Raw genomic sequence first — 13079 nt, 5'->3', positions numbered from 1 at the left:
GATACTGCAAACTGCTATACCCACACTGCCTGGAATGCTTCCACTTCTCATTTCTATTTGATAAATCACTTCTTTTGGACCCAGAGGAAAGATGCTGAAGCCTCAGCGTTTGGTACCCACGAATGACATTGTATTACAATTCTTTGTTTACTTAAACCCCCTGCAAACTTCTGAGCAGGTAGAGGACAGTGACTACTTTGTATATATCTTTTTCATCTGTTCATTTCCCAGCACAAATATTTGATAAACGTGAATTTGATCTGATGAATACGGTGTGTATACAGTCAATTCAGTGCACAAGTGTTGAGCACCTACCAAGAATTTGTACCAAGAATTGTGCAATAATATGCTGGAAGGTCTGTATTTAGACAGTGACTGGGGGCTATGTAAATACACATGCAGAGAGGGAGCTTGGTTAAATGCCTGATGAACATCAGATTGTGCAGTGAACACTGTGGATCTCATTTAATCTTCGTAAAAACTCAGTGAGGCAGGTTTTATAGGCTCAAGGACAAGTAATTCACCTGAGACCACACAGCCTGTAAAATAAGTGAATTATGAACCACAACAAAAAAAAGAAAAGCTATGGAATTCAACAAATTACCTGGGTGTATAAGTTTTCTTTTGATGCAACAACAAATTGCCACAAACTTAGCAGCTAAAAATACTATCCATTCATTATCTCATAGTGCTATAGTTCAAAGTTCACATGGTCCCAGCTGGGTTTTCTGAGGGTCTCAAAAGACTAAAATCAGGGTGTCAGCCAGCTGGGCTCTTCTCTCAAGACCCTTCAGGTTGGCAGCCTAGTTTCTCATGGGTGCAGGTGTGAAGTTCTTGTTTTCTGGCTGGATGGCTATTGGAGCACTTCTTTATCATTTGTCCCTGACCATCTTTCAAGCCAACAATGCTTCAAATCTCTCTCATTTTCCCTTCTGCCACCAGGTGGAGAAAGTTCTCTGCTTTGCAAGATTAGATGCTGAGGTGTGGTCACCTGGGTAATCTTTTTGCAGGTCAGCTCTCCCATCTGCAGAACACAACCATGGGAGTAAGATCTAATCACACTGGCAAACTGCAGGGATTAGGTGGCATGGATCTTACCTAGATAGTTTCTAGAAACTGCTGCCTTTCATACAAAGTCAAGGTAAAGGCTAAGAAAGTCAGATTCTGAAGATTCTGCTTGAAAACCCCTTAAACATCTGATTATATGTGCAGTATAGTTTTCTGTTCTTTGTCAACAAAAAAAGGACAGATAGATGGACATTAGCTCACAGCATTAGGTGGATTCAACTGGAGCAGCTGTAAATTCATGAACTACTGCCTCCAAGCAGGCCCCTGCTTACATTTTTCTCAACAGCATGGAGATTGAATTGACCTGAAATTAGACTTAACTCATCTTTATGAGTTTCCTTACTATGTAGGAAAATAAAAGATTGTAGTTGCTCTTTTTGTTTAAAGGTTAGTGTTCTTTCCAGTGAAATCATGTTCAGGATTATGAGGCAGGTAAAATTACAGCCAAGAAGGGAAGAAAACAGTTCATAGCCCAGAGCTGCTCATCATTTATTGTAGATGTGTTTACACCTGCTTTAAATCTCCAGAGAGAAGGGCAGGGAGGGCTCCAACGCCTGAGTAACTGGAAATTCTTCTGCAATCACATGCCTCGGGAACAGACTTTTCTCCTTGTGAAGCTAAACAGAAATGAAATCCATAACTGTAAGTTCATGGGTAACATTCAATCCATTATTCATGTCCTGATTTAAGTTCTCTTATGAAAAGTAATCAATTATTATCAAGACAAATCCCATGCTTTCCTGAGGGTAGTTTTCCTTGAACGGGTAGATTTTGTAAATGAAAGAGTCAAGCATATTCTCTCAAACGAATAAGAGGTAATGAGCACAGTGAACTAGAGATCATCTCCGTTTAAACAAACAGGATTTTCACTGATGCTAGACTTGAAAACATGATCCAGATTAATGACTTTGTTGATACTCGGTCACTGGGCATTAGTCCAAGCACAGCATAAATACTCTTCCAGACTTGATGACAGTGAAATATCTTATGTTTAGCTTCCAAGGGGATAACCAAGTTCTCAGTGATGAATGGCCAGCCGCCAACTGGGTTTGCTTTTTTAGTATTGCTGTTTGTTGTAATGGTGCAATGCTTGTGAATCAGTGTCGATGGTGTGTGGTTTTAAGCTAGGAGGAATTCAGTGATGTTTTATCCTTGTTTACCTCTTCAGAAAAAATTGTGAGAAAAGAAAGTCCTATTAATTCCGTCACTCCTAGAACTCTGGAATATCTGCCATTGCCCTAAGGGCTCAATTTACATACTTTCCCCATTACCATCTGGGGACAATGTGAAAGGAATTTGGGATGTATTGTCAAGACCTCTAATTACTAATTTAGGCATTGCCAACAGTGGGGAGGGAGGTAAAGGGAAAAATGAATGGCACACACTGAAAGGTTGTTGAAGGGGTATCAATACATGTTTGAGACCTCATTCCAAGTCAGTCTAGTTCAGCACTATCAGATAATGCAGGCAACATGCATAATTTAAAATTTTCCAGTAGCCACATTTGAAAAAGTAAAAAATAAATGAAGCTAATTGTAATACATCTTATTTAACCCAAAGTATGCAACATTTCATTTCTAACATGTAATCAATATAAAATTATAAAATATGAGCTGTTTTTCACCTTTTGTTACTAAGTCTTTGAAATGCAGTATGTATCTTATGCTTGCAGCACATTTCAGTTCAGCCTGGCCACTTTTCAAACAGCCACATGTGGTTGGTGCTACCGTATTGGCCAGCACTGAAATCAATAGGCATAAGGCCAAGCTTTTAAACTACAGAAGGGAAGAGAGAAGCAGCTAGAAGCCATTCACCTGGTGGTGTGCTGAATTAGCTTGCAGCCTTGGAGATTTGGAAGAAATTCCCCCAAGAGTGCCAAATATTGAAAACCAGGCAACATTTTAATCTAAGTGGTCAGTATATTGGCAATTCCATAGTTTACACCTAGAAGTTCAAAGATGGCAGGTTGAAAGGAGAGCTATGTTTATATACTAGGCGCATACTGTTTTCACTTAGCTTATGTTCACTAGGGGCAGGAGCAGTTAGGGTGAGAGGCTGAGGCAGATTATGAGGACGTATGTTAAATCCCCAATTCACACCCTGAGTCTGCCACAGTGGCTGCAAGAAAGGAACAGAAATATTGCCTGGAACTGCTCCCTAGTGCTAAGGTTGTCCCAACAGTAATACTGAAGGTGTCTCCTACTAATTAGTCATGGAAGCTGTGGGTAGAAGCAAGCATGCAGGAATCACTGGAAACCAGTATCCAGTGTTCAAAGCATTAAAAACCTAAGACTTCCGAAGACCATCGCCAGAACAGCCAGGAGGTAGACGGGGACTGGAGTGGTTCATCAGAAAGAAACAGCCAGAAACTGAGGGTGGTGATGAGACAGGACAGCTGGGAGGGGAGGCCACAGGCGAGAAAGGAGCTCCACGGGGTTGCAGGGGGTTACCTGGGAGCAAACCTCTGACACTGAGGGGAAGGCAAAGACTGTGGGAGAGGCATCTGTTTGTTTTTTCTAGTGCGAGGAGAATAACAAAATGCGATCGGGAGAGCTAATAGACTGCAGATGGAGGACTTCTGGCTGGGAAGTCCAGCTAAAGGCTTTGAACTGGAACCAGCCCTCTAATTTTCAGCAGTGCGTGTGGCCTGTGAAAAAAGTGAGTTTGAGTGAAATGAAACAAGGGACGCCTCAGAGATAATTATGAGTTACTTCTGATGGGTGAAATAGCAGAGATTATATGGGGCTGGAGAAATAGAAATAAATGGTGAAAGGAATCTGATCTGTATCCTGTTGACAATAGGAAAAACTATTCAAAATGGGGAAGCCAAACGGTGGTGTGGTGGGTTCATCTGCACGTTAGAAAGCTCTCTCTACAAATTTAGGGGCAGGAAGGCTGAGCACAGGTACTAGTTTAGAGAGCCTTCCCATGACGTGGTAGTGTCAGGGTTGAGAAGCAGGCAGGGGGAGAAGTGGGGTGGTTGAATTGGACCTTGTTGTCAGAAAGGAGGGGCAAGAAGGACAGACAGGAGTGCAGGCTGACGCCTCAGTTTCGGACAGGGGCCTCCTCAGAGATGATTATGAGTCACTCCTGATGGGTGAAACAGCAGAGTGCTGGTGCTGCCACCGGAACAGAAAGAGGACTGTCTGCCTTGAAAGCGTTGGCATTGGAAGGGAGGCTCCTGGCAGGGAGTGGTGGTGGATCCAGAGGTGGGTTGAGATTCGGGGGGTTATCAGCAAACAATTGTGAGCTCTTGAGGAGACCACAGTAGGTATGCAGCAAACTAACTTGGTCAAATTACCAAATGTCACATCACTTCTAAGTAATATTATATTTAATCTTTTAATACCTTTATTTTTTATTATTTACTTTTATGGGGTGCTGAGGATCAAACCCAGTGTCTCATACCTTTGAGGTAAGTGCTCCACCCAAGGAGCCACAACCTCAGCCCTTATGTTTAATTTTATTTAATAAAATAAGTGGTGACTGGGGAAAGACTATAAGCAATGTCATTAGCTGGGCTAGAAAAAACAATTCTATCCAAAACCAAGCTTTTAGTGTTTTCCTCTTCTTCATTTTGTATTCCGCCATCTGTAACTATTGCCAAGACTTCTCTCTGGAGCCCTGTTCACTCAGGTCTACCTTCCTCCTCTCAACCCCCCACCCCACACACGTGTGTGAATACCCGTTACCTGGTACCCATTCATGGCCTGGGCTCCTGTTCCTGATGCCCCCTGTGCCTGGCCAGATTGCTCTGTGCTGGCCCCATCCCAGAGGCCACCTGTGCCCCGCTGTGAAGTGAGCTCTCTGCTGCTCTTTGATTAGCATCAAGGTGCTAGAAGGCTGAAAGCTGTGTCCACTCCAGCCCCTGCACCTGTGGATAACTTCACTGCTGGGAAACAGCCCTATTACCTCCATTAGGAAGCTTGGGTGGGTGGAGAAACTGCAGCAGGTCAGGTGGCCCTGGGGGAGAGAAGTACAATGAGAACAGGCTCTGAGATCTTTGGGGAGGAAGTAAAGACTGGAGATGAATCAGGGAGCTTGGGCAATCACAAAGGGACAGAGGAGCAGGCTGCTCCACAGAGACAGGACCCGAGGCCTTAAGGTCTCCCAGCACCTACCAGGAATAAGTCTGGCAGCTCCAGAGGAGAGGTCAGATAGCAACCCAGGACGGAGGGAAGAAAGCCTCTCCTCTTTATCCCCACACCCCAAATGACTAAATGCCTCTGAAACACCCTAACCAACTAAAAGTAGTTTACTCTCAGGACCAGCATCCCTCGAAGGAATAGTGAGATTCAAGAGCAATGGAATATACCCCCACCTGTTTGCTGATGCCTGATCTTACTAACAAATAAAGCCTTTCACTTCCATACTGAAAAGACTAAAATTATAACCCAAACCAAAAGATTCCTGGTCCCAAAGATACTTATAGTAAAAGGTAAAACCTGATTCAGTATTGGTGGGGTTTAGGAAAAGGGACCCTTCCCCTAGGTTGGAAAAGCCCTGCAGGCTCAGAAGACCAGTCTTCCAGCCTTGCCATTTCATCCTGGGCTCTGTTTACCTGGAGCCCATCTCAGAATGAGAGAAACAACCAGGACAGGGGTTCCAGTGTGGCCGGTGGTGTTCTTTATTGCTGTACAGGCCACTGAATTATTTCATCTGCATGAGATTTCACTTGGGGCTTTTGTGTAGGAGAAATATTTCACAAATCTGTGCCACAAAATACTTCCACATATTGAATTACTCAGAAGATGCTTACTATTCATGGGCATGAACACAGAGAACAAATATGCTTACAACAAAATGGACAGACATAAATGTGAGGGTTTTTTTAAAATTATATTGGTTCCCTAGTTAAATATAACAGACACTGTTTCTCTGAGCCTACAGAATCTTTTCCAGAGTGACAATAACTTTTTTCCTTTGACTCAACCTCAGGCTACCCTGCCAACAATGTGGGGATGGCCTCATTCCTAAGCCTGTTTGCCAAGATATGGGGGCTTGGAAGTCTTTTCAGCTGGTGGAACACAGGTTTTCCAGCCCTTTTAAAATGATCTAACACAGAGAAACGTGGTCAGAAAAGTGACTCAGCCCTAAGTGAGTGGAGATTTTTTAAATCCAGGACAAATATGCTTGAAAGTTAATTGTTCCCCTTCTTCCTAATTAGGACATTCAAGAATGCTAGAACACAGAATTCACTGAATCACTCATATATTTAGACAGCATTTTTTTTTTATTTCTCTTTACTCTATTTTTCCATACACTGTCTTGTTTTTTAAATGCCAGTAAAGTAATAAGGGTACACACCACTGTTCTCATCTGATAGCTCAGAAAGATAAAATAAGACATAGCACGGGTTAGCCCCACATACACAGTAAATGAGAAGCAAATCTAGAAGTGGGGTCAGCCTCTGTGGGTGGTCTCCTGACCCAGGCTTTTAACAGCTTCATATTTGTCCAGCCTGAGTTCTCACCTGAAGCCAGGCACAATGGCAGACACCTATATTACCAGTGACTCGGGAGGCTGAGGCAGGAGGATTGCAAGTTTGAGACCAGCTCAGCAACTTAGACCCAGTTTCAAAAAATGAAAAGGGCTTAGTGTATAGGTCAGTGGTAGAATGTCCCTGGGTTCCATTTCTAGTACAAAAAGAAAAAAGAAAGAGAAAGGAGAGAGAGGAAGAATGAACAAAGAAAACTAGGTGCTCAAATGCATCTCACTATGCCTGACCTGCAGGTGAGGTTTGGAGCAACCTCTGTGTTTGGGATATCAGGCATGTGGTCAGGTCAGTGTCCCTTCTGCTCTTCTAGATGGAAAGGGTGTAAATAAACTAAACGCATGCTGTCCATCCCTGAGGCAGGGACAGTGGACAGCAGAACCTAACCAGATATGCATTTTTATAGCATTTTATTAGGTTCTAAAACTAGGGCTTAAATGTCAGCAATGGTTTACATTTTCTGAATAAACACTATAACTAACTTGAAATCCAATGTATCAGGGTGTTTGGTCTGAGGCCATCAGATTAGACTTCTGGAGAGGGCTTGGTAAAGATTCTCTAGAGAGGGTAGCTGGCCCAGGGACTTTTTTCTGTGCCTTGCAGTTCTTTGTTCTCTGAGTCCTGATTAATTTTTTTCTGTCATTTTCTATCCTCTGTGTGTATGTGTTTGAGGGTAGAAAGGGTATACATCTGCCATGTCACCAATGCCTGACTATTGCATTACAAGAACTTTTCTGTCCTAGCTACATGCTCACTTTCTTTTTCTTCTCCACTCTATTCTGAAAGGATTTTGTCTCAGATCACTGACTCCATTGGCTGTATCAGCCTCCCTTTCCCTCTCTTTAAGAAAAGAGAAACTGTTTATCTTTCTCAAGAAATTTTATGGTTTAGGTGGGAAAGAGCTGGCTTCCTGCAGAGCACTGAGAAGCAGATCCAAAAAAGAAAATAATCCTGTATCCCTGGCATTTCCTGGCTGCCCAAAACATCCCTCTACAGCTGACATTGATAAAAAGTTCATCAAAGGCACTGGTCAGCCCCACTACAGGCTCTCAAAACATATCCACTTGCTGGACAAGAGGGTGAGACAAATTTGCATTTAAGACATTGATTTTTTTTTCTGTACAGAATGTGACATACATTGTGACCATGTTGTTATATATCACGGTCTGAAAAGCTCAACACAGCCTCTAAGTTAGTTGAAAAACAAGTTTATTTTTTAAAATGAAATCTGACATTCTTGAAAAGCACAAAAGCAATCTCTCTCTCTCTCTCTCTCTCTCTCTCTCTCTCTCTCTCTCTCTCTCTCTCTCTCTCTCTCTCTCGTACTAGGGATTGAACCCAGGAGCGCTGAGCCACTGAGCCACATCTCCAACCCTTTTTATCTTTTAATTATTTTTTAAACTATTTCCTAGTTGTCAATGAACCTTTATTTTATTATATGCGGTGCTGAGAACCTCACACACGCTCGGCAAATGCTCTACCACTGGGCCACAACCCCAGCCCTTTATTTTTCATTTTGAGACAGGGTCTGGATAAGTTGTTTAGGGCCTGGATAAGTTTGCCTTGAACTCGTGATCCTCCTGCCTCAGCCTTGAACAAATGGAAAGACACCTCCTATTCCTGCACAGGTGATGCAGTGTTATAGAGATGTTATTCTCCCTAACTTAATTTTAAAATCTAATGTGCTACCCAAGCTTTTTTTTTTTTTTTTTTTTTTTGTACTGGGGATTAAACCCAGGGGCATTTAACCAATGAGCCATATCCCCAGCCATTTATTTATTTATTTATTTATTTGTGTGTGTGTGTGTGTGTGTGTGTGTGTGTGTGTGTGTGTGTGTGAGATGCTGGGGATCGAACCCAGGACCTTGTGCAAGCTTTTTAAGACAAGTTGATATTAAAGTTCACATGGGCAGGTCCCATGTTCATGCCCATAAACCTAGAAACTTGGGAGGCTGAAACAGAATCCTCCTCTCTCAAAATAAAAAATTAAAAAGGCTGCAGATGTAGCTCAATGGTTAAGTGCTCCTGGATTCAATCTCCAGCACCAAAACAATTAAATAAATACATATAATAAAATAAAGAAAAATAGAAATAGATAGCCAGGAACACACTGGATTAAAGCTCTGAGAGAAAACTAGCCCTATCAGACATTAAGATATGCTACAAATTCTCTATAATGAAAAGTGTGGTGGTACAACACAAATAGACCAAATGGTAGAAAGAACAGAAAGCTCAGAAATAGACCTGAGTACATGAAGAAAATCTAATAGATGCTAAGGCTGGCATCTCAAATCATATAGCAAAGATGGACTTTTTAAAAAGTGGTGCTGCTGGAATGGGGGTATAGCTCAGGGATGCTTAGCATGTACAAGGCCCTAGATTTAATCCACAGTACTGTAAAAGAAAAAGCAAAAAGAAAAAAAAATGGTGTCATTGACAATAACCAAAACAGTGGAAACTACCCCAATGTCCATCGCCTAAAAATGAATAAGCAAAATGTGGTATATTTATACAATGGACTATTATTGAACAATAAAAAGAATGACATGATAATACATCCTGCAACATAGGTGAAACTTACACTATACTAAGTGAAAGAAACCAGTCATAAAAGACCACTTACCATATGACTTCATTTATATGAAATGTCTAGAATACGCAAATCCATGAGACAGAAAGGTGATTGGCAAATACCCACAGCTGTGGGGTTGGGGGAAGAGAGAGTGGACACAGAGTTTCTTTGGGGGGGGCAATATAATCGTTCTTAACTCAGATTGTGTTTGATGGTTGCAGAATTCTCTACACATACTAAAACCATTGAATTGTACACTTAAAAGGGAGAGATTTTATGTTTTATGATTATATCTCAGTCTAAAGAGCTTTGTTGTTGTTGTTGTTGTTGTTGTTGTTGTTGTTGTTGTTTTGGCAGTACTGGAGGTTGAACCCAGGGTCCCACTGAGCTGCATTCTGTATCTTTTTTTTTTTTAACTTTGAAACAGGGTCTCCCTAAATTACCTAAGCTATCCTCATACTTGCAATCCTCCTTTTTCAGCCTCCTAACTAGCTGGGATTACAGGGGTACAGCACCACACCTATCCTTTCAGTCTAAAAATATTTTTAAAATAAGTAAGGAGCAAATTACCAAACACCCAATAGAAAAATAGGGAAGATATTTTTATATATGCAAAAAGATGTTCAAGTTCATCCATAATTTAAAAATGCAGAAAATACTGAAGAATTATTTCTCCCACATTTGCCAAAAGAAAAGCATGACATATTTTATGGTCTGTGAGGAAAACAGATATTCTCATAGATGGCTGGTGGGAATGCAAACTGCAAATAGAATTTGACAATACCTAATGAAAGTACATAAGCAATTTGTCCCAGCACTACCATCTTGAGGGATTGATCTGTCTTGAAAGGTATACTTCTAACAATGTGAAAAATACATAAGCACAAGGTTATTCATTACCACTTTTCTGATAATTATACATCTAATGATTGATCATGGGAGATAGGTTGAATAAGCCACATTTCCTCCACAAAATGAGTAGTAAGCAGCATCATAAAAAGAATAAGGACAATCCCCATAAAACTGATAGGAAGTGATTTCCAAGATATACTGGGTTGTTTTTGTTTTTTTCTTTTGGTACCAGGGGTTAAACCCAGAGGCACTTTACCACTGAACCACAACCCCATTCCTTTTTTGCTAAGTTGCTGAGGCTGGCTTTGAACTTGTGATCCTTCTGCCTCAGCCTCCCAAGCCACTGGGATTACAGCTGTGAACCAGCAAAGCCAGCCCAGGACATAGTGTTAAGTGAAAAAACTAACATTCAAGCACCTACAGTGTGGATCCTACATGTAAGAAGGAAGGGATACAAGGAAAACATACATGTATTCCTTTGTACAAAAGAAATAAAGGAAGGAATAAACAAACAAAAAGCATAGGTTACTGTTTTCAGTTGAATTGGGTCCCTCCTAAGAACATATGTTGAAGTCTTAATTCTCAGTACTTCCAAGTGTGACCTTATTTGGAAATGGGATTATTGCTGATGTAATCAGTTAAGATGAGGTCATATTTGAGAAGAGGGGACTCCTAATCCAATAGAACCCTGGATGATAAATATCTGTGAATGTGTGTGTGTTCGCGCGCACGCGCTCACTGCTCAGGATCAAACCTGGGGTCTACGCATGCTAGGCAAACGCTCTTATCACTGAGCCACATCCCCAGCTCTAATTTATGTCGTTTTAAACCACCCAGTTTGTGGCACTTTGCTATGACAACCGGAAGAAACAGTTATCTACAGGAAGTGGGTGGGAAAGGAGTCAAAAAGGGAGGAAGGAGTGGATTAATATGGATGACAAGGGAGCAATACTCAAACACACCTCTTTGTAAATCTCTGACTTAGAACAATACTAATGTTTCATATACCCCGGACCAAAAATCAATCTGGATATGGGAAGAACCCATAGTGACACAAAACAATAAAAAATTAACCTAATTGAATTGTAAATAAATAATGTAACTTCATGGAAGTTAGTGAGGAAAAAAGAAATTACCTATTCTACATCATGCACAACCAGATGAATGAAATACTCCATGACATAGGATGTATCAAAGTGCATTTACTATCATGTATAACTAATTAAAACAAATTTTTAAAAATTTTGAAAGGTGAAATAACCTAAGTAACTTGTAAAACGTAGTTTGGTAAAATAACATTAAGCCAAAGACAAAATGGAAGATGAACACTGTATTATAGTTAATAAACTTGTTTCTTACAGTGGTATGGGTGAGCAATGTTCTACAGGTGTATACCAGGACTGAATGAGTAAGTAAATATATTGTAGACAATGAAAGCTAGATTTTTCAAGGTTGGAGAAGGAAGTTACTTATAAGAAAGAAGGAGCTGGTAGATGGGGCTATAACTTAGTTGGTAGAGTGCTTACCTTGTATGCACAAGGCCCTGGGTTCAATCCCCAGCACCACAAAGAAAAGGGGGGTAGGGCTGGGGATATAGCTCAGTGGTAAAGTGCCCCTGAGTTCAATCCCCAGTACCAAAAAAAAAAAAAAAGAAGAAGAAGAAGAAGGATCTCTATTGGATTAGACTTGGAGGAATTTGATGAACTCATGGTTTATAATATGTACATATATATCTATAAATAAATTATGAATAGATAGATTCACCAATCTTCAATAAAATGAACCAGATTTTCTTGGGAAAATGGTCAAATCCAGAACTGGGGCAAAGAAAATAAAATATGATACTGTAATATTGTATAATTATGAAAGTAAGGAAAAGCTCAAAAATGGTAAAAATTTAACAAAAGAGCATCGGCACCAAATTGAAAAAGCTCCTGAAAATGAAAGTTGGAGAGAATTGAATTTAGCTCTCTCTCCAGTGCTTTTTATTTTTTATTTTAAGGCAGGTTCTCACTAAGTTGTTTAGGGCCTTGCTAAATTGCCAAGGCCACCCTCGAATTTGCAGTCCTTCTGCCTTAGCCTCCCAAACCACTGGGATTACAGCCTTACAAACTGAATTATTACCCATGGGATAAAATAAGTACTCATGGGTCCATGAATATGAAACAGATATCCATAAATTCATGACATAAATAACTGAATAAGTACAGATGTTCCTCAAGTTGTGATAAGGTTATGTGCTGAGAAACCCAATGTGAATTGATAATGCATTTAATGCACCTAACCGACTGAATCCCACAGCTCGGTAGCACAGTACCCTGTAGAATGTCAGTTGTTTCCCTCCATCACAGGACTGATAGAGCTGGCCAGAAACACAAGAGAATATCTGACCACAAACCAATAGCCTGGGAAAAGGTCAAAATCAAAAGAAGTACAGCTCTACTAAATGCATATTGCTTTCATACCATGGCAATCAAAATATCATAAGTCAAACCATCATAAATTGGGGACCATGTGTACATGGGGAAAAGGATCACTCTTCCTTTTGGAAGAATTGCAGCTAGTAAATGGAGAGGAATGAGAGAATGTGGTGATTGTGATTAGGCCAAAACCACAGTAACCGTCATGCAGATAAGAATCTCGATGCTGAAGTCAGCAAAAGTTGGAAAAGAAATAGAATATTAACCTATTCTCAGAGTATCTTCCCCAAGAAATTAATTATCAAGGGAAAAATAGTTAACTAGAGAAACCTTGAAGATACCACCAGAACCATGTGGTCAAGGCTAACTTCACCAGTAATAAAATATTTTTTAAAAAAATTTTTTTAGGGCTGGGGTTGTGGCTCAGTGGTAGAGCACTTGCTTCCCATGTGTGAGGCACTGGGTTCAATTCTCAGAACTACATATAAATAAATGAATAAAATAAAGGCCTATCGACAACTAAAAAATATTTTGTAAAAAATTTTTAGTTGTAGGGGCCGAGGATGTGGTTCAAGCGGTAGTGCGCTCGTCTGGCATGCGTGCGGCTCGGGTTCGATCCTCTGCACCACATACAAAGATGTTGTATCCGCTGAAAACTAAAAAATAAATATTA

The sequence above is a fragment of the Urocitellus parryii genome, chromosome 6 (genome assembly GCF_045843805.1).
Source record: "Urocitellus parryii isolate mUroPar1 chromosome 6, mUroPar1.hap1, whole genome shotgun sequence".
NCBI lineage: Eukaryota > Metazoa > Chordata > Mammalia > Rodentia > Sciuridae > Urocitellus > Urocitellus parryii.
The sequence above is the reverse complement of the archived record's forward strand: the minus strand, read 5'-3'. Positions refer to the sequence as shown.